This window comes from Protopterus annectens, chromosome 15.part0 (assembly GCF_019279795.1).
Source record: "Protopterus annectens isolate FY-2018-M chromosome 15.part0, PAN1.0, whole genome shotgun sequence".
Classification (NCBI taxonomy): Eukaryota; Metazoa; Chordata; order Ceratodontiformes; family Protopteridae; genus Protopterus; species Protopterus annectens.
Window position 1 is genome coordinate 227,546,355 of NC_056749.1, and position 20,900 is coordinate 227,567,254.

General features: G+C 45.3%; 1 protein-coding gene across 1 annotated transcript in view; it reads left to right on the plus strand.

The window, feature by feature from the left end:
* The window catches only part of ATP7A (ATPase copper transporting alpha), a 2,674,176-nt gene that overhangs the window by 467,966 nt on the left and 2,185,310 nt on the right, over nt 1–20,900 (plus strand). The window lies entirely within an intron of this gene.

A 20,900-nucleotide genomic window follows, 5' to 3' on the forward strand; every position in this document is an offset into this window, starting at 1 on the left:
TTTTTGGTGATCCCAAAATTCAAGATGCTAACTCTTTATCAGCTACTTCCTATGCTAGGTAAAGATGCCTGGTTGGCAACACTGGATTTAAGGAAGCCTACCTGCACATCCCAATAAGGGAATATTGCAGAAGATACCTACGCTTCAAAACAGGCTACATGCAATATCAGTTCTCTACACTGCCCTTTGGCTTATCTACTGCGCCCAGGGTATTCACAAAGTGCCTAGCTCCAGTCATTGCATTTTCCAGGCAAAGAAATATTCAGATATATCCATACCTGGATGATTGTCTAATTCAGGCAGAAAGTCAGGACATACTAATTCAGGCAGAAAGTCAGGACATACTATTAAGTCATCTGGCATTTGTAAGGAAATTGTTAACTTCTCTGGGGTACACCATAACCTGCCAACAAATTGTATTCCTGGGAGCAAGCTTGAATACAACTTCCCAGATGGCCTGCTTTACGCCAGAGAAACAAGATGTTCATCGTGCATACAGCTGCAGTCATTACAGATGGGTTATCCTGCCGTCAGGCGGGTCCTCGGTCGGCCGAATTCCAAAGTCTAGGTCCGGCGTCGGTTGTTGTCGCTTCTTCCCTGACGTCAGTGCGGCAGGGGTATAAAAGAGGCAGCTGACGCCATTTTCTCCAGTCTTTCTTGCCGTGTGGTGCCCGAAGCAGAAGCAGATGTCCTTCAAGAATGCAACTGCAGTCATAACATATGGGTTGTCCTGCCTCAGGCAGCCCTCGGTCGGCCGAATTCCAAAGTCTGGGTCCGGCGTCGGCTAGTGTCGCCTCCTCTCTGACGTCACAACGGCTGGAGTATAAAGGCATCGACCGACGCCATCTTCTTCAGTCTTTCTTGCCACGCGGTGCCCGAAGCAGAAGCAGTTCGCAAGTGCCGGTCGGTCAGCTCCTGTGTTTTCAGTACTGAAGTCATCTAAAAGCTAAGTACCCTGTTGGGGAACATTTATTCTTGCCTCAGCCGATGTCAGAACAAATTGAGAAAGTTAATAATTGTTTGTCTTGTGGTAAACAAATACCTCATAAGGACTTCCATTCTCTCTGCCTTCCTTGCCTGGGCCCAGACCACGACGTCTCGGCCTGTGCTGCCTGTGCTTGCTTTAATAAGCGCACTCAGGCGCCGGGCAGAATTCGCCGAGGACTTTTTCGGTGAATCTTTTGCGTATATCATGCCGTCGGATCAACCGACAACCCAATCTGCTAAAAAACGCAAGGACCGGGACCGACATCCTCGGCCCGCGTCCACTACCGATGCTACTCCTAAACCCTCTGCTAGTGCTCCGGTCCCTTCGGAAGTGGTAAATCAACCGCTCCAGGCCGACGACACAGTGTTAACACGACCTTCGGTCTCGGAGATCTCTCCGGTGCCAGTTGTTGATTTTCCTCCGGAAACTGAAGTTCTGGATCTACCCGACACCATTTCTGTGGACAAGGTTACGCCTGCACGTGGGACTGCTAGGCCTCCTGTATCCATGTCCATCAAGGCCTTTGCACGTGCTAAGGCCGCCAGTCAGGCCAAGGCCCATCCTAAACCTGCTGCCCAGGCCCCTTCTTCTGATAAGCAGATCATGTCTCTGGCTGCAGATCTTATTTCCCTTATCAGGGGGTCTCAGCCTCATCCGGACAGGGGTTCTCAGCCACCTGCAGAGAAAAGGCCTAGAACTGAGCAGGCGGACGACCTCTCTTCGGATGAAGCCTCTGGGGATTCTGAGCATTCCGATACCCAAGAAGAATCCTTCCAGGCCTACGAGGACTCTGATGCTGAGGAATCAATTCCCTCTGCCTCCCCTCCAGAGGATTTCTCATTTGGTGAAGTCCTGCATTCCATGAGGGAACATTTTCAATGGCAGGGTCAGGAATTCTCTGACTCCAGGAAAAGGCTTCGTACCTTCCTCAAGCTTCCCCAGCACAGACCTTTGGCTATTCCACCAGTCATGGATGTTTTGGATGATGTTTTCTCTGACTCCAGTGCTAACCCTGATTCTCTTCCTCCTGCTCCTGTCAAGCCGGACAGATATTATAGGGTCCCTGACACTCACAAGCACCTTTTTAAGGCCCACTCTGTGGATCTAGAAACTATTTCACAGGGCCCCAAGGGAGTGGCTACCTCCTCTGCCAAAAACCCTCTGCCAGCGGATAGAGAAGCAAGGTCCCTGGAGAGATGGGGTAAAAAAGTATATACCTCTACTACCCTAGCCATGAGGTCACTTAACTGCCTTTTTCACATGTTTCAGTACCAAGATTTTCTCCTGGATGATTTACAGAAAAAGTTAGCCTATCCTGAGCCTATTGATAAAAAGGCATTGCAGGATCATATACATAACACTCAGCAGGTTAATAACCATTTTCTTCAGTGTGGTTATGATGCACTGGCAGCTTCATGTAGGGCAGCTATGACTGGGGCTATGATACGTAGACATGCTTGGTTAAAGGATCAGTCTTTACCTGACCATGTTAAAGTAAAGTTACTGGATGCACCTTTGGAGAAACAGAAGCTTTTTGGTGCTAATGCACAAGATGTATTGAAATCCATAGAGGAAAAAGCAAAGTCAGTGCAGACAGTCAAGGATTTCCTTCAGGTTCAGCCACCCAGATTCAGCAGAAACTGGCCCTCAAAGAATTGGTCCTTCCCCGGCTCTGACAAGTTTCAAAGGGGAAAAAACAGACGTGCCCGAGGTAGAGGGCAATGCCGAGGATCTTACAGGGGCCGCCAATGGCAACCTCCAAATCAAAGAAGTGGCGCAGACAGTTCAGCTGCACCACAAGGACAATCACAATGACTTGACTTTCATACCGCCTACAAAGGTTCAAAGAGAAGCACCTTTGGGCGGAAAATTATCCTTATTCTCACAAAACTGGCATATCTTAACCAAGGACAACTGGATTCTGGATTTGATAGACAAAGGTTACAGATTCCACTTCCACACATTACCAATAAGACAAGGCATGCCAAACCTGCCACATCATCAAAGGGCAGAGGCACTCACTCAAGTTTCCAAGCTGTTAAGTATAAAAGCAATAGAAAGGGTTCCTCCTCAGGAGCAAGGCCAGGGATTTTATTCAAGACTGTTCCTTGTTCCAAGAAAAGAAAACAAATGGAGACCCATACTGGACTTGTCAACTCTAAACACTTTTCTCATTGTGCCAAAGTTCAAAATGCTGACGTTGCAGCAACTCCTTCCCATGTTGGGCAAAGGGTCTTGGCTGGTCACTCTGGACCTCAAGGAGGCATACCTGCATGTCCCAATCAGACAAAGCTGCAGAAGATACCTCAGATTTCTTGCAGGGACAGAGCATTATCAATTCTGAGCATTGCCGTTTGGCTTATCTACTGCGCCCAGAGTGTTCACGAAATGCCTGGCATCAGTAGTGGCACACTGCAGACTGCAGGGGATTCAAATATACCCCTACTTGGACGACTGCCTCATACAAGCAGACAACAAACAAACCTTAAAAGAAAATTTGGACTATGTCATGCATCTACTGCAGGCCTTGAGATACACAGTCAACATTCAGAAGTCAAAACTACTGCCATCCCAACAGATTATCTTCCTAGGAGCCAAACTGGACACGGAAAACCAAATGGCCTACCTCACAGAGGAAAAGCAGCAGCATTTACCAGAGTACTTCAAAGGCCTAGCAAAACTCTCCCAGCTGACTGCAAGGAAAATCCTGCAGGCCCTGGGGTTCATGGCATCTTGCATCCGTCTGATACCTTTGGCAAGACTTCATATGAGAAAGCTGCAATGGTATTTAAAAAAACTTATGGTCTCAACACAGCCAAAGCCTAGAGGATATAATCCCACTTATTCCATGTCTGCAAAAGGAATTTTTATGGTGGGCTCAAGCCAGTCAGCTAAACAAAGGCCTGTCTTTCAACAGACCTCAAGCAGGCCAAATGATTACAACAGACGCCTCAGACCATGGATGGGGGGCGCACATGGAGGGCAGATGCATTCAAGGTCTTTGGACGCCAAAGGAAAGACATCTGCACATAAACCAAAAGGAGATGTTGGCAGTGATACATGCAATTGAGACATTCTAAAAATCACTACAACAAGGACATTTGCTAATAAGGACAGACAACACCACTGTCATGTGGTACATAAACAAGCAGGGAGGCACTCATTCTTATCCCCTCTGCAGACTAACAATGCTTCTCTGGGAAAAATCCCTGAGCCTGAAGATACATTTGCGATCCCAGTTTGTACCAGGCAAGGACAATGTACTGGCGGACAAGCTGAGCAGAAATTTCATGGATCCACACGAATGGATGCTGCACCCTCACATTTTCTCTCAACTGACAAAGACATGGGGAAGACCGGACGTAGATCTTTTTGCTTCCCACTTAAATCATCACCTGGAAAAGTTCTGCACAAGGACTCACCATCCTCTAGCCTGGAAAACGGATGCTCTCTCCTTCAGCTGGAATTCTCTAAAAATGTATGCATTCCCTCCTCTGCCTCTGCTGACCAAGGTGATACTGAAGATCAAAGCAGAACAACCAACAGGCATCTTGATAGCTCCAGACTGGCCAAGGCAACACTGGTACCCATTGCTATTGACCATAACTCGGACCAAACCATGGCCTCTGACCCTATGGCCCCTGCTCCTAACACAACACAATTACAGGACCGTACATCAAGACCTGAAAACATTACATCTGACAACCTGGAGGCTACCATGACTTCTTCACCTAACTCTCTTTCCAAATCAGTTCAAGAGATCTTGCTGGAAGCACGCAGACCTTCCACCAGAAAAACCTATTCAGCCAAGTGGAAGAGATTCAGCATCTGGAATGCCAACAGGGGTCAGGACACAGCATTACCGAGTATTCCTCAGATATTAGAATACTTGGCAGAACTATTTCATACTGGACTCTCATACTCTTCAATAAAGATTCATGCCTCAGCAATCTCAGCAAAATACAACTGTGACCCTCCAGTGTTTTTCTCATCCTCTGCTAAGACAGTTTCTAAGAGGGATAAAGAATATCAAACCTCCCAGAAAACAGCCAGTACCTCCATGGGACCTCAATTATGTCCTGGAAAAGTTAACTCTCCCACCATCTGAGCCAGCAGCAACTTCAGAAATGCAATTTCTTTCATGGAAGATGGTCTTCTTATTGGCAGTCACATCTGCAAGAAGAGTTTCGGAGATACAGGCACTCATGGCAGTGCCTCCCTTCCTCATTTTTCATCAAGACAGAGTTTCTCTAAGAACCAATCCTACATTCATGCCAAAAGTTATTTCCAGGGTGTCTCTAAATCAAGCTATTCACCTGCCTACATTCTTCCCCAATCCTCAAAATAAGGGGGAAAAACTACTGCATACTTTGGACATACACAGACAACTACGTTACTACTTGGACAGAACTAAGGCTACCAGAAAGTCTGGCCAACTGTTTGTAGCCTATGCTGCTGGAGTACAAGGAAAAGCAATCTCCAAACAAACAATTTCAAAATGGATTGGACATTGCATCAGATTCTGCTATTCTTTCCATGGAAAAGGTGTGCCAGCCAATATTAGGCCACATTCCACCAGAGCTATAGCCACTTCCACAGCTTTCCTAAGAGGAGTGGCAACAAAGGACATTTTAGAGGCTGCTACATGGAGCTCCGTGCATACATATACCAAGCACTACAACCTGCCCTTATATTCCAGATCCCGAGCAGGCTTTGCTTCGGCAGTCCTGCAGGGGATTTTAGCTACACCATCCTTTTCATAGTTCCATCCACCCCCAGCTTGGCTATGGTATTCAACCCATATGTTATGACTGCAGTTGCATTCTTGAAGGACATAGTACAGTTTTGTACCTACCATAAATGTAGATGTCCGATAGATATGCAACTGCAGTCAGATTTTCCCACCCTCCTACCCCTCTGTATCCTTCTTTTTGGGTCCCTACCACTTTTTCCCATTAGCTGGGGGTATTTCCTATGGTGTATCTGTTTATTACTGTTGTGCATGTTTGGGATTATTTTTATCCATTTACCAAATTTAGCCTTCCTAGGAGGGCACCTGGCGTCTGGGGCAGGAAACACTGAAGAAGATGGCGTCGGCCGATGCCTTTATACTCCAGCCGTTGTGACGTCGGAGAGGAGGCGACACCAGCTGACGCCGGACCCAGACTTTGGAATTCGGCCGACCGAGGGCTGCCTGAGGCAGGACAACCCATATGTTATGACTGCAGTTGCATATCTATCGGACATCTACATTTATGGTAGGTACAAAACTGTACTTTCGCAAGTGCCGGTCGGCCAGCTCCTGAGATTTACGAAAGTATTTCAGCCGAAGTCTTCTTGAAAGCTAAGTACCCCGTTGGCAAAACTTTTCTTACCTCAGACCGATGTCAGACAAAGTTAATAATTGCATTTCATGTGGGAAGCAAATGCCGCATAAGGATTTCCACTCTCTGTATACCTTGCTTAAGCCCAGACCATGATGTCTCGGTCTGCCTTTTTTGTGCTAGATTCAACAAGCGCACTATTAAGCGTCGGGCGGAGTTCGTCCTTCACTTTTTTGGCAAAAAATGTAATTATATTATGTCCTCGGATACTCCGACTCCAGTTTTGAGCAAAAAACGCAAAGATAAGGACTGACATACGAGGTCCGCACCATCTACTGAAACCACGCTAAGGCCGACTATCAGCGAGGTGCCTACGCAGTCCCTGAGTACCAATGACAATGCATTACTGGTGTCTTCAGTACCCGAGGTCGCAGGCTCCTCGGCCCCCATTCCTACTACAGATACCAACGCCACTCCTGGCGGGGAAACTCAGAATTTAGACAGGGCTGCCATTTCTCAAGGGGTCTTCAGGCCTTCCTCCTTCTCTATTAAAGCCTTCACTAAATCTAAAGTAGCCATGAAAACCAAAAAACAGGTTCCTCAGACCCCCTCTCAAGGCACCATGCCTAAAAAACAGATGCTTAAAATGGCTGAGGATTTGATTACTCTTATCAGGGGTTCTCAACCCCCCTCTGACAAAAGGCCCAGATTAGAGGAAGACTACCCTTCCTCAGATCAAGCTTCTATTACCTCAGAACTATCTGAGGACCAGGATTATGCCTATTCTCCATTCGAAGACTCTGATGCAGAGGAGTCTATTCCCTCGGTCTCCCCCCCCTAAGGACTTCTCTTTTGGGAAACCCTGCATACATTGAGGGAACACTTTCACTGGGAAGGCCAAGATTACTCAGATTCCAAGAAAAGGCTCAGGGAATTTCTTCTGCTCCCCTAGCATAGGCCTCTGGCTATCCCTCCTGTTTTAGATATATTGGATGATGTGTACACAGAAGCCAGCCTTAATCCAGATTCTTTCCCTCCAGCTCCTGTTAAACCAGACAGGTATTACCGGGTTCCTGATTCTCACCAGTTCCTATATAAAAGCCATACTGCTGACCCAGAAACAATTTCACAGGGTCCCAAGGGAAATAAGGCCTCTACTGCTAAAAACCCATTACCTTCAGAGAGAGAGATTCCAGAGCTTTAGAAAGGTGGGGGAAAAAGGTGTACATCTCGGCCACTTTAACCATGAGGGCATTAAACTGTCAGTTCCATATGTTAAAGTATCAACAGTTTTTGATATCCCAGCTGAAAATCAAGATGACACAACCAGAACAACCAGATGTAAAAGAGTTGCAGGATTTGTTGCATGGTGCAGAGCAAGTGGGTAAACATACCTTGCAGTGTGGTTTTGATGCTTTAGAGGCCTCATGTACAGCTGTAGTTACGGGGTCTGTTATACGTAGGCATGCTTGGCTCAAAGAGCAAACCTTACCAGATCATGTCAAAGCTAAATTATTAGATGCACCTCTTCAAAAAGATGTATTGTTTGGTGTTAAAGCTGAGGAGGTGCTAAAGAAAATGGAGGAAAAAGCGAAATCAATGCAAACAGTGAAAGATTTCCTGCAGGTACAGCCTCCACGTTTCAGCAGAAACTGGCCTTCAAAAAATTGGTCCTTTCCAGCCACAGACAGACCTCAAAGGGGCAGATACAGATGCCCAAGGGGTAGAGGGCAACCTCAAGGATCTTTCAGAGCCAGACAGTGGCAAGCACCAACCCCAAGAGGTGGAGAAGATAGATCACAGTCTTTTAGAAAGCAGACACAATGACTCCCCCCTACACCTGCCAAGCAAAGCTTTAATGGCAGCACCTTTGGGCGGAAAACTGACATTATTCTCAAAAAATTGACATATTGTTACAAAAGACAAATGGATTCTGGACATTATAGACAGAGGCTACAGGTTCCACTTTCACACCCTTCCAAAAATGAGAGGCATGCCAAACCTGCCACAAATCAAAGGGCAGAGGCACAAAAACAAATTTCAGCTCTCATGGACATGAAAGCAATTCAAGAGGTACCTGCAAAAGAACAAGGTCAAGGGTTTTATTCCAGACTATTCCTGGTACCAAGGAAAGACATAGATTGGAGACCTATCTTAGACGTATCCATCCTAAACACATATCTACAGGTGCCAAAATTCAAGATGCTCACATTACAGCAGCTTCTTCCCATGCTGGGCAATGAGTCTTGGCTGGTAACATAGGACCTCAAGGAGGCATACCTGCATGTCCCTATCAGACAAGATTGCAGAAGATACCTCAGATTTCTTGCAGGTTCAACCCATTACCAATGCTCTGCATTGCCCTTTGGCTTATCTACTGCGCCCAGAGTGTTTACGAAATGCCTGGCATCAGTAATCGCCTTCTGCAGACTACAAGGGATACAAATCTACCCATATCTGGACGACTGCCTGATCCAAGCAGACAGCAAGGACATACTACTGCAGCACCTGGCGTTTGTAATAAAACTGTTGAACTTCCTGGGATACAGAGTCAACAAAAAGAAATCAAAACTAATACCCTCTCAACAAATAATTTTCCTGGGTGCCAGCTTGGATACAACCACCCAGATGGCCTACCTCACGCAAGACAAGCAAGGGCAACTGTCTCAATACTTCAGAAAAATGGCAACTTACACCAGGCTAACTGCAAGGAAAGTCCTGCAGGCTCTGGGATTCATGGCATCTTGCATCCTACTAATCCCTTGTGCAAAGCTGCATATGAGGAAACTTCAATGGTACCTAAAAAACTTACGGTCTCAACACAGCCACAGCTTGGAAGCAATTATACCACTCATTCCATGCCTTCAAAAGGAATTTTTGTGGTGGGCTCAAGCTTGCCAAAGAAACACAGGTCTTCCTTTCTGTGTACCTCAAGCAACTCAAATCATCACAACAGACGCCTCAGACTACGTCTGGGGAGCACACATGACAGATCAGTGCATTCAGGGAAAATGGACCCGAAAAGAGAAGCACCTTCACATCAACCAAAAGGAAATGCTATCCATGCAAAAGGCTATTATGACCTTCAAAGACCTACTGCATCCAGGCCAGCTATTGATAAGGACAGACAACACCACAGGGATGTGGTACATAAACGGGGGAACTCATTCATACCCCCTGTGCAGGCAAGCCATGACCCTATGGAACACAGCCCTGGAATTGCAAATTCAACTACAGGCACAATTCCTGCCAGGGAAGGAAAACACACTGGCAGACATCCTAAGCAGAAATATGACAGATCCACATGAATGGAAGTTGCATCCTCAAGTTTTCACAAAGATAACTCGGGCATGGGGACAGCCAGACATGGATCTCTTTGCTACCCACATAAATTGCCAGTTGAAAAAATTTTGTTCAAGGACCTATCATCCACAGGCCTGGAAAGTGGATGCACTTTCCTTCAATTGGGCAACATTGACAGTCTATGCCTTCCTGCCTCTTCCTCTGCTGCCCAAAGTTCTATTAAAAGCCAGAGCAGAGAGGCCGAAAATGATTCTCATTGCTCCAGACTGGCCAAGACAACACTGGTATTCGCTCCTGAAGAGCCTGACACATTCCCCACCATGGATCCTACCTCTAGTCCCTCTTCTGTTGTCCCAGCACAACTACAAAACCCTTCACAGCCATCTCAAAACCCTAAATCTAGCCGCATGGTGAATTCCTTGATTTCCCAACAGTTTCTCCTCTCCAAGGAGGTGCAGGATGTCATCTTGGAGGCCAGAAAACCTTCTACTAGAAAGGCCTACTCCGCCAAATGGAAATGATTTTGTGCCTGGAATCAAGAAAAGGGACAGAATCCTTGGGTAATAAATATACCTCAAATTTTACAGTACCTAGCTGAGATGTTAAACAATGGACTTTCCTTCCCCTCCATCAAGATCCACGCTTCAGCCATTTCTGCACAATACAACACAGATCCTCCTTTATTCTCTCATCCTCTCTTAAAGCAGTTCCTCAGAGGGGCAAAGAATATAAAACCCCCAAGGAAACCACCAGTCCCTGCTTGGGACCTCAACTTCGTATTGGAAAAGCTGACCCTTCCTCCCTTCGAGCCAGCTTCTTCAACAGAGCTACAGTACTTGTCATGGAAAACAGCCTTTCTTCCGGCTATCACCTCAGCACGCAGGGTTTCTGAGCTACAGGCCCTCATGGCTCTGCAACCATTCATCATTTTCCATCAGGACAGAGTTTCCTTACGAACCAACCCTACCTTTATGCCAAAGGTAGTATCCAGTGTAGCTTTGAATCAGACTATCCACTTACCTACCTTTTATCCTAATCCACAAAACAAAGGGGAAAGACTACTACATTCCTTGGACATTCACAGGCAACTTCGTTACTATTTGGACAGGACAAAGCCATTCAGGAAATCTGAGCAACTCCCTATCCCCTCCTAGTTCCACTTAGTGCCTACCACCCTTACTTAGCTTTGGGATTCTACCCATCTGTAATGACTGCAGCTATATGCATGATGAACATAGTACAGTTTTGTACCTACCATAAATGTAGATGTTCGAGTGCTCATACAGCTGCAGTCCAGGTTTCCCTCCCTCCATCCCCTCTTAGGACAGGCCTTATGACAAACACCTTTTCATATAACCTTTTTGGGGTATTCTTTTATGGTGTATTTGCTTGCAACTACTATTTTTGATTTATCAACATTGCATCTTTGCATAACATTATGTTTGCCTTCCTTCTGGGGGCACCTGACATCTGGGGCAAGAAAAACTGAAGAAAATGGCGTCGGCTGCCTCTTTTATACCCCTGCCGCACTGACGTCAGGGAAGAAGCGACGACAACCGACGCCGGACCTAGACTTTGGAATTCGGCCAACCGAGGACCCGCCTGACAGCTGGATAACCCATCTGTAATGACTGCAGCTGTATGAGCACTCGAACATCTACATTTATGGTAGGTACAAAACTGTACTTTCATTTGACAGCCTACTTCAAACTACTGGCCACAAAGACCCAGCTATCTGCAAGGAAAATACTGCAAGCCCTGGGGTTCATGGCCTCCTGCATTCTACTAATTCCATATGCAAGACTGCATATGAGGAAACTACAATGGTATCTAAAAAGCCTATGGTATCAACATTCTCAGGATCTAGAATCAATGATTCCTATCATACCTTGTCTACAGATAGAGTTCCTTTGGTGGGCAGAGGCCTCCCACCAAAACAAGGGACTGCCATTCACTCTACTTCCTGCCGCCCAAACCCTAACAACAGACGCATCATACTATGTATGGGGGGCTCACTTGGCAGGGAAGTGCATTCAGGGCAAATGGAACCCAAGTCAAATGCACCTGCATATCAGTCAAAAAGATATGTTAGCTGTACAGAATACTCTGACAGCCTTCAAGGACCACATTCTTCCAGGACAGTTATTGGTAAAGACGGACAACACCACTGTTATGTGGTACATAAACAAGCAGGGAGGAACCCACTCGTATCCTCTTTGCAGATTAGCCTTGGCTCTGTGCAACACAGCCTTGAGCTACCAAGTGCACCTACAGGCTCAGTCCCTGCGAGGAAAGTTAAATACACTGGCAGACGACCTAAGCAGAAATCTCATGGATCCACACGAGTAGAAACTGGAACCAAAGATGTTCAACATGTTGAGAAACAAATGGGGGAGCCCAGAGATAGACCTGTTTGCCTCACCCCAGAACTACCAATTGGACAAATTCTGCACAAGGACTCCCCACAAACAAGCTTGGAAAGTGGATACCCTGTCCTTCACCTGGAAAAACCTATCCGTTTATGCCTTCTCCCCTCTGCCTCTCCTATCCAAAGTACTACTAAAGATCAGACAGGACAAACCAAGGACAATACTGATTGCACCAGACTGGCCACGCCAACACTGGTACCCCCTCTTGTGCAGTGCGTTACTGCTGGCACCTTGGCACCTGCCTCAGACTCCTGCCCTGCTGTCCCAGCAGGAGGGCCAGATTCTGCACCCACAGCTTCAAACCCTGAACCTGGCAGCCTGGCTAATTACCTGATCTCTCCATTACCATCCCTCAGTAAGTAAGTGATGGATGTCATTTTGGTGGCAAGGAGGCCTAGTACTAGCAAATCTTATGCTGAAAAATGGAAAAGATTCTGTTCCTGGAGCCAAACTCAGGGGATGGGCACAGCAATACCCAATTTACCTCAGATTCTTCAGTACTTAACTGAGATGCTTCACAAGGGCCTTTCCTTTTCCTCCATCAAAATTCATGCCTCGGTCATTTCAGCTAATTACAATACAGATCCACCCCTCTTCTCTCATCCAATGCTAAAGCAGTTCCTCAGAGGGGCCAAAAACTCAAGGCCATCCAGGATAGCACCTACTCCAGCCTGGCACCTTAACTTTGTACTGGAAAAGCTCACTTTACCTCCTTTTAAGCCAGCTGCAAATGCAGAGTTGAAATTCCTTTCTTGGAAAACAGCCTTCCTTCTAGCCATCACTTCAGCAAGAAGGGTGTCTGAATTACAGGCTCTCATGGCAGTGGAACCTTTCATCATCTTTCACGCGGACAGCATGTCCCTTAGGACTAATCCCTCATTCATGCCCAAGGTGGTATCCAGTGTGGCCCTTAATCTGTCCATTCATTTACCAACCTTCTTTTCTAATACACAGACATCTTCTTCCTGTACCAGAATCATCAACTGTAGCATTATTGCTGTGATACAGACTCTAGATCTCAGAGCGAACCAGACATTGTTCCTATCCCAGAGTGTGTCTCAACATCTACTTCCATTCTTGAGGATGTTGTAAATACTCCCAAGGTTGAACATTCTGTAGAGACAGCTGCACGTTGCTAAATAGAATTCCCAGTTTTATATCGCACGTTATGGTTGAATTTCCAGGCCCAGTGTGAAATACACAACATGGACATAACTGTATATGTGTATGTATATATATGAGATATACCAAGTCTTGCATAATTGCATGACAAAGAAATACTTGTATTATATTCATTCCAACGTTGCATGATCTATTACTCAGAGGTAGGATGTAGATCACAGTGTATGCGCTGTATCTTTAAGAAGCGTATCAAGGACTGAATGTGCACATATAAATACTGGGCACATGCTATTCCCAGTGCCATTTTGAGAGTGCAGCCAGAGAGTGAGCATGTATGATTGCAGTAGTTAGTTTGTATATAAGTTACTTAAGTTAGTCAGTAAATTTCTATTGTGATGTGCCTGCATATAAAGCTGCTTGAACAGAATCCACAAAGACTCTTCTGTTGTATCCAAAGTAGGAGAGTGACATAATGAGATGGCAGATTTTTTAAAAATTCTGTACAGAGTACTCCATTAGAAATATTTGGGTAGCAAATTAACTACTGAAATTATTCTTTTGAGCTGTGACAAAGGATCTGAATTGCCTAGATATAGTAAGGCCTTATTAAGTTTAATTCTATTGGCTGCCAATATAGCAATAACTAGAACATGGAAATCAAAATCTAAACCAACTGTATTTGAAGTACTGAGTACTGTAAAAAATGAAAAAAGAACTGGAAATGGGATCTTTAAAAAGGGAATGAACAAATTACATAGAAATAAATTAAATTTGTGGAAACAATGCATTGCAGGAATTGAGCAATGTATGTAATATTGGACTGAATGATAGTTGTTATAGAGAAAGAACATATATAATTTATAATGTATGTAAATGAAAAGAAAATTTTTACTATGGTTTCTTTTCTTTTGTGTTAATGTACGTGTGGAGGTGTCTTAAGTGATAATTTAAAAAGTATTTAAAAGCAAATGTGAGAGTGTTCAATCTCGCCTTTGTTCTTACACATGGTTCGAAAGTTAATCTCGGGCTCGCGGCCGCCGAACTGCAATCGAGAAGAAGAAGAAAGTCGAGGACACATCTAATACATACAATCCTCTGCCTTCCTAGAGAGATTTACCGCTGCGCTGCGCGCATCGCTGGAGGCTAGCTCGAGATTTAGGAGATTTTTGATAAGATTTATTTTTCTTGAACTTGTTCAAAATTACTCAAACTGTGTTTAGTGTTATTTAGTGTATGGTGTGTGTGGTGAGAGACGTTAAATTCTGTTTAACTTAGTTAACTGGTTAACTTCTTTTACTGGTTTCGCCTACCTTGGCCTACCACTTGATGACATATTTACTGATTTGACCCTTTTTTTTTTGACCTTTTTTTCTTTTGACTTGACTTTTGACTTGTACCACTACTCTCTTTTTTAATGAAAAAAATGAAAAAGAAAATGGAATTGCCAGTGTGGTCAGGAACTATGTAGTTCACGAAAGTACTGCCTTTCCCTCTTTCAGTTCCTGTGTCTACTGCCTTTACCCCTCTACTGTTCTCTTTGGACTGTTCTTTTTGTAGAGGTTTCAGGACAGATATGGACAGAGGTTTGCTTGAACCTTTATTGGGATGCTTTTTTCCAGGCATCCTCCAGGAGGCCAAGGAGGCTCAAGGAATCGAGGCGCGAATCAAGGGTCCGGGGCTAAGGCTCCGGAGTCGAGTCCCAGACGGTTCGAAAGTTAGATTCCCGTGTTCATTGGTGACTGGTTCGAGTGACGTTGACTGCTGCCCTCCACCAACTCCTCTTCCTGCTCCGTCTCCCGACTCAGTCTCCCTTGACTTTCTGTTGAGGCTTCTCTGCCCCTCTCCCTTCGACTCTCGGCCGTGTGGTGCCAGGAATGCGTGGGACCGTGGTGCAGGGTCTTATCTCGGTCTCCTCTCAGTATCTTCTCTTATCTCCCTATCTCTCTCTCTCTGTCTGTTCCTCCTCCGAGACCTGTCCTCCCTCCTTCTGCTGAACTGAACTGATGATTGTGAGGCTCGGCCCAGGAAGCTGCTCGTTTCGGCACCGCACCGCTCGACTCCATCCATCCGGTACACCTCGACTGTACCGATCGGCATCATCGTTCGGGGAATCCGATCCGAGAGTCGTTTCGGTTCCGACACTCTTGGTTCGAGACCTCCTGGTTCGACTTCGGTTTCGGAAGTCCTGTTCCCTTCGGCTCGCCTCGGCCTTCTTGAGTCCTTCCCATTTCGAACCGGAGATACTACCTTCGGGATTCCTTCAACTCCTTCGGAAGGTGTTGAGTGTTTCCTCACCCGGGACACAGCCTGGCAGAGAACAACTTCCACTCCCACAAGAACACATATCCTCCCTCTGCATCTCTACCCAGCACCCACCTGCCTATGTCCCCAGCCACCCACCTGGGGTGCCCCCCTTTTCGAGGGAATCTTGTCTCAGCCACCTCGAAGATTGGCCCCCTCTCGTGGATTGGAAGAGGAGTGGAATTCTTAAGAAGTCCCTAGGAAAAGATGGATTGAGACTTCCCACTGATTCTCCACAAGAATCTCAGATTGGACATACTGACTTGATCTTTCAGATCCTAAAACTAAGTCACCTTCAGAAGACCCCCCTTTTCTGACAGTCTGGAGAAGATCCTGAGATTTCTGAGTGGTTGGAGATCCTCCTCAGTACTTACCCTTCCTCCTCCTTTTTGGGAGGGTTCCGCTTGTTAATGATGGTTGCCTGGTCTTGGGGGAAGGGTCCCTAGCATGTCTGACAAGTCCGAGCCAGCCCTAGGAGGACACACTCTACGTGGAAGAAGGACAGTACAAGGCACCAGGTACCAATGGCATTCTTAATGAGTGGGGAGGGCTCACGAGCGCTGAGATCTTAGAAGCCAGAGTGTTCCTCCTGACGCCATAAAGGAGGGACCGGAGTCTTCAGATGCAGTTCCGGATTCTCTTCTCAAGACTTCATTTTCATTCCTGACAGAACTGGGACATTTCTTTCACAGAGTTGTGAATCTCAAAGGTAGTGAATACACTATTTCATACTTCAGATGCTTTACAGACACTCTACTACACGCTGGCATGGGAACCTCGCACATGAGGTGGGACGCTGTCCATAGGCTGAGAGAGCTGCAGCCGGTCGGCTTCGGCGGGCGATCGCTGGAAATCGGCTCTTTCAGGCTGGCTGATATCGCTTCCTTCCGGATCTTCGAGGGCTTCAGCCTTCCTTTGCGCCTTCATTTTCGTGCCACCACTATTGCCCCACCCTAAAGAAAAGAGTGAACACTTCTAAAGACTCCTTCCCAGACTCTGTCTGCTTTTCGGAGTCGTTTTCCACCTTCAGACCCCTTACACCAAAAAAAAGGGAGACCCCAAACAGGTGAACAAGTGGAAAATCCCTGTCCCACCCCGTTTCTCTAGAGGCAGGGGGGCAATTCCCAGCAGAGGCCGTGGCAGGCCGGGGTGGCATCAAACGCCAACCAGAGGGTCTTTCCCAATCCTCCTGAGGCCCGGGCTCAGCACTTGGGGCAGGAGGCCCTGGCGCCCTGCCCTCCAGGCTTGGGGGGTCAGCCTAAAGACAGTTGGCACCTTTTTGGCAAACAAAACCTTTCAGCACTCGATTTAAGGTGTTACAAAATCCTACTCTTACCAACATTTCCTATCACACACCTGGCCAACCCCAAAACCCACAGCAGAACCACCAGCCAGAGCGCATGAGCAAGTCAAAACAACAGTCCCAGCAAAAAATCCCATCCTTCCAAACAAGACTATTCACCAAATTTAACAACCAACTTAACCAGCCCATTAAACTTTCGAAAACAGGGGACTGCAAAGATTTAGGACCTAAGCCAGCATCCAACCAAAGTCATCGAATGAACTCAACAAGGTTTTCCTTCCCAAAGAAAACAGGGACAACTGAAAAAGTTCGACTGGACCTTATCTCGAACCTGTACACCCACATCAAAAAGGGCCAATCAGGATCATTTAGCTTCTCCCACTGGAATCACTCCATTACACTGATCTGCTCTTCCAGGATGCTATCAGTCCCACTACGAGTTCAATACCATCAAAGTGGCTGCAGGTCTCAGGGATCATTTAGCTAGTCATCAAATCTTTCCTGCTATCTGCCGACTGTGCCTGTCTTCACCACCAGGGGTCTGCCAACTCAGTGCAGGCTGGCACCTCTAGTGGCAGTCAGTACACCATATCATTTACAGCATTCAAAAATCTTTACTACAATAATCACAGCATATCTTATTCATAGGGGCCGGAATGATACAGGCCACACAATACACAAAACTTCTACAGAAAGAAACTTGCACTTCTTAAAAAATCAAAAAATAATTTCTGCAAGCATCAGCTTATCAAATTCACATTCTGAAAGGTGCTGTCGTCATTTCTGTTTGTCTTGCTGCATTGTTTTATTCCTCTGCATGTTTTTATGTGGTAATAATTGCATGAGTATACAGGCTAATTCTTTCTTATATATTCTTCTCTATATATTCATTCAAAGTTAATTGCTGTGTTCTAGCTATCCACTGTGAAGAAAAAAGCTCCAACTTGAATTCTGTTCGTACTTCACTTCCATCGTTTTGCCAGTAGCTTGTCTTTACATATAATGATATAGTACTGCTACTGTTGCCAAGCCAGTACCTCCTTTGAGTACTAAAGAATTGTCTGGGAATGAAACCAGATATTGTATTTACTATTACAGTGACCATATTTAAAGATATCACAGTTGTGTATGGTACTTACCACAACAGTAGTTCTTTGAGGTGCTGTGTCTGTAGCAGTAATGCTTCCCTAAACTTTCTCTCAGTTGAGTTATACATATTTATTTTTTATTTGCTTTGTTTGTGTTTGTTAACCAGGGTAGAGCACAGAAACACATACATTTTTGTCAGACTTGATTAACTCAGCACATTTCTGAGCTTTTCCCCTGAGGTTATAAACATAATTTAAAAAATTCGTACACATCTTTCATCTTGTTGGCTATCTGTTTTTCTTGTAGTTTGCTTTGGCAGACTTTACCAGCTTTCTAATTTGTTTGTTTAGATCGGTGAGTGTCTTTTTGCATTGTTTTGTCTGTTCTTTCTTCGCTTTGGAGAGGATCTTTTCCTTTTGTTGAATAGCCTATTTATGCTAGGGATCTACCAGGGTGGTTTATTTTTGTCAGTAATCATATCTTTGACTCTGACAAGTGCTGCCTTCTCTGTACAGCCAAGAATGAGCTTTTGTGTATAGCACAGAGCAGGTCTCGATGTCATTCCAGTTTGGAGGGACTTAGAAGTTTAATAAGCTGTCACTTAGTTTCAGATAATTGGCCTTAGCAAAGTTCTAAACAGGTTTGGAGTTTGATGGTGGTCTCTTGGTTACTTTAAGTACTATAGATCATCATTTTTTGGTCAGGTCTTACTAGGGAGGAGTTAATGCACAGGAGGGAGCAGCATCCCATCCCATGTTTGTGAGTACCAGGTCTAGGATATTTGTACCTCTATTTGGAGAGCTAACTAGTTGCTCCAGGGTGTTTGCATTGACAAAGTCCAAAAGCTCCGTGCAAGTGAATTATGGGTTGTACAAGTCTCCCAGTTTATGGAGGGATAGTTCATGTCACCCATAAGTATGGTGTTAGACTGAATGTTAAGAGATTCCAGTAGGTTTAGGTAGGATGTGTGGTTTTCCAGACTCATGTTAGGGGATTTGTAGCTAGCAAGGATATGATGAGGGGTGGCATCTATGGTTAGTTGTGCATGGAGCATCTCCAGCAAGTCATGTTGTTGCACCAGTTTAGTGGTGACGTTGTCCTTTATGAACACTGAGACACCTCCTCCCTGTGTTTTATCCTGAGCTGATGGGGATTGAAGTATATGATAGGCATTGTAGCTTTAGATAGTTGGGGTGCTGTCAATGGTTCTGAACCATGTTTCCGTGATTGGGCATATGTTTACATTCACCAGTGCAAGGAGTGCTTCCAGGGAGTGCAGTTTTTATTTAAGCTCTTAGCTTTGAGCAGCAGTACCTTTAGGTGGTTGTGAGTGATGTTTGTTATGTTGGAGGGTTTAACAGCTTGTCATGGCCTAAAAAAGGCATTATGGGGATAGATAAAGTTTTTGCTAGTATCCAGCAGCGAAGTGATGACAAGTGCAAACCATCTTTGGCAAAGCATCATGATTTGTCAGTCATGTCTCCCCAGGCTGACAGATATTGGATCCCCTTGTTGTGAGAAACTCAGCCAACTGTAGAAGTCGATCATTTTTTGCTGGTACTGTGGCATCATTATTGGTGAAGGTTGGATGTTGCTTAAGGGTAGCTTCATACCTGCCTGGGACACACATTCAGAGAGCTCCATCATGTCTCTCTTCATATAGTCCAGTAAGGTATGTCTTAGGTTGTTTACACCCACATGGACTATGACCATATCATACTGGTACTTGTGGTTCAGAGACCTACGTGCATGTATGATCTGGCAGATCCTGGCCCCAGACTGACAGCTCACTGTGATCTTCTCCTTGTTTAGCCTGGTAAGTGGTGCATCAGTATGTCTTACAATTGAATCCCCAATACCTAGAATGTTAGGCCATGTGGCATGTTGCCTTATGGGCTTGGAAGTAGGGCTACTATGATTTTCAGTATTATGTGTTGTGTGAGGTGCTGTCTTTTTTAGTGTGCATGGGGCTACTGAGAGATTCTCTAGGAGGACTGGGTAGATTACATGAGAGTACCTCCCCCATATGTGGGTCTATGTGTTTGTTCCTTAGTACTCGTTGTGAGTGTTTTGGGTGTAACGCTGACAACGTAGTTTGTATTTTTCTTGTGTGCATGTGAGAGCTGTGCCTCCAATGACATTGTGTATCTACATCTCTCACATACTGTGTTTGTTCTAAAATTAAGTGGATGTCAGTGAACATTAGGAGTTACTGCAGTGTCTCAGGATGCCGATGTCCACCAGGCCAGAAACAGAGATGACAGGGAAGCACCTATCCATTATACCAGATCCGCAGTAGATGGGAAGGTGTAGGGGAGAGTCACTTAAAGCTCTAAGTGAGTGTGTGTAGTAGTATAGTGTAGGATGACCTGCAGTGGTGCTGCCCTATGCACAGTCGGTCATCTCTTCAACAGTGGGCGACCGTGGAGAGCATTTTCTATAGAGAATTTTAAACTGGAGAGGTTTGATTATATACGAGGCATGGGTAAACGAGTTTGCATGATGCGCAAAAGTGGGGCTTTTATACTAGCAGAATGAAAGACTTTTACACAGTAAAGCCAGCCGGCCAGTCAGATAAACACACAGTAAGCCTTCCACCAGTAGTTCCCAACTTGGTTGGGTTGAATTTAGTCCTCTGCTCCCACCAGAGTGCAGAATAAAACCCTCTTAATGTAAAATGAACTGGCTTTGAGTTCAAGTACAGTAACAAATGCCTTGCAACAAAAGGCAGAACTACTGCAGTATCAGAAATCCTTTGAAGTAAGTTCACAAACCTGAGGAAATGTTCCCAAATACAGAAAAATGTGTGTAAATGTAGGAAAACTTCTACAAACACAAAAAAACTTTGCAAAACTTTGAAATATTTTGGAAAATTCAGAACTTTGGTAAATAAGAACAGCTTACGCAGTATCAGAAGAGGTTAGGAAATATCAGGATACTGTTAAACCGACTTAAGAGCAGTACGGTAACAAACAGATGGTGTTTATTTAACAAGTGCAGTCTGAAAAAAAAACAGTGATAAATTCAAGCAAATCAATAAA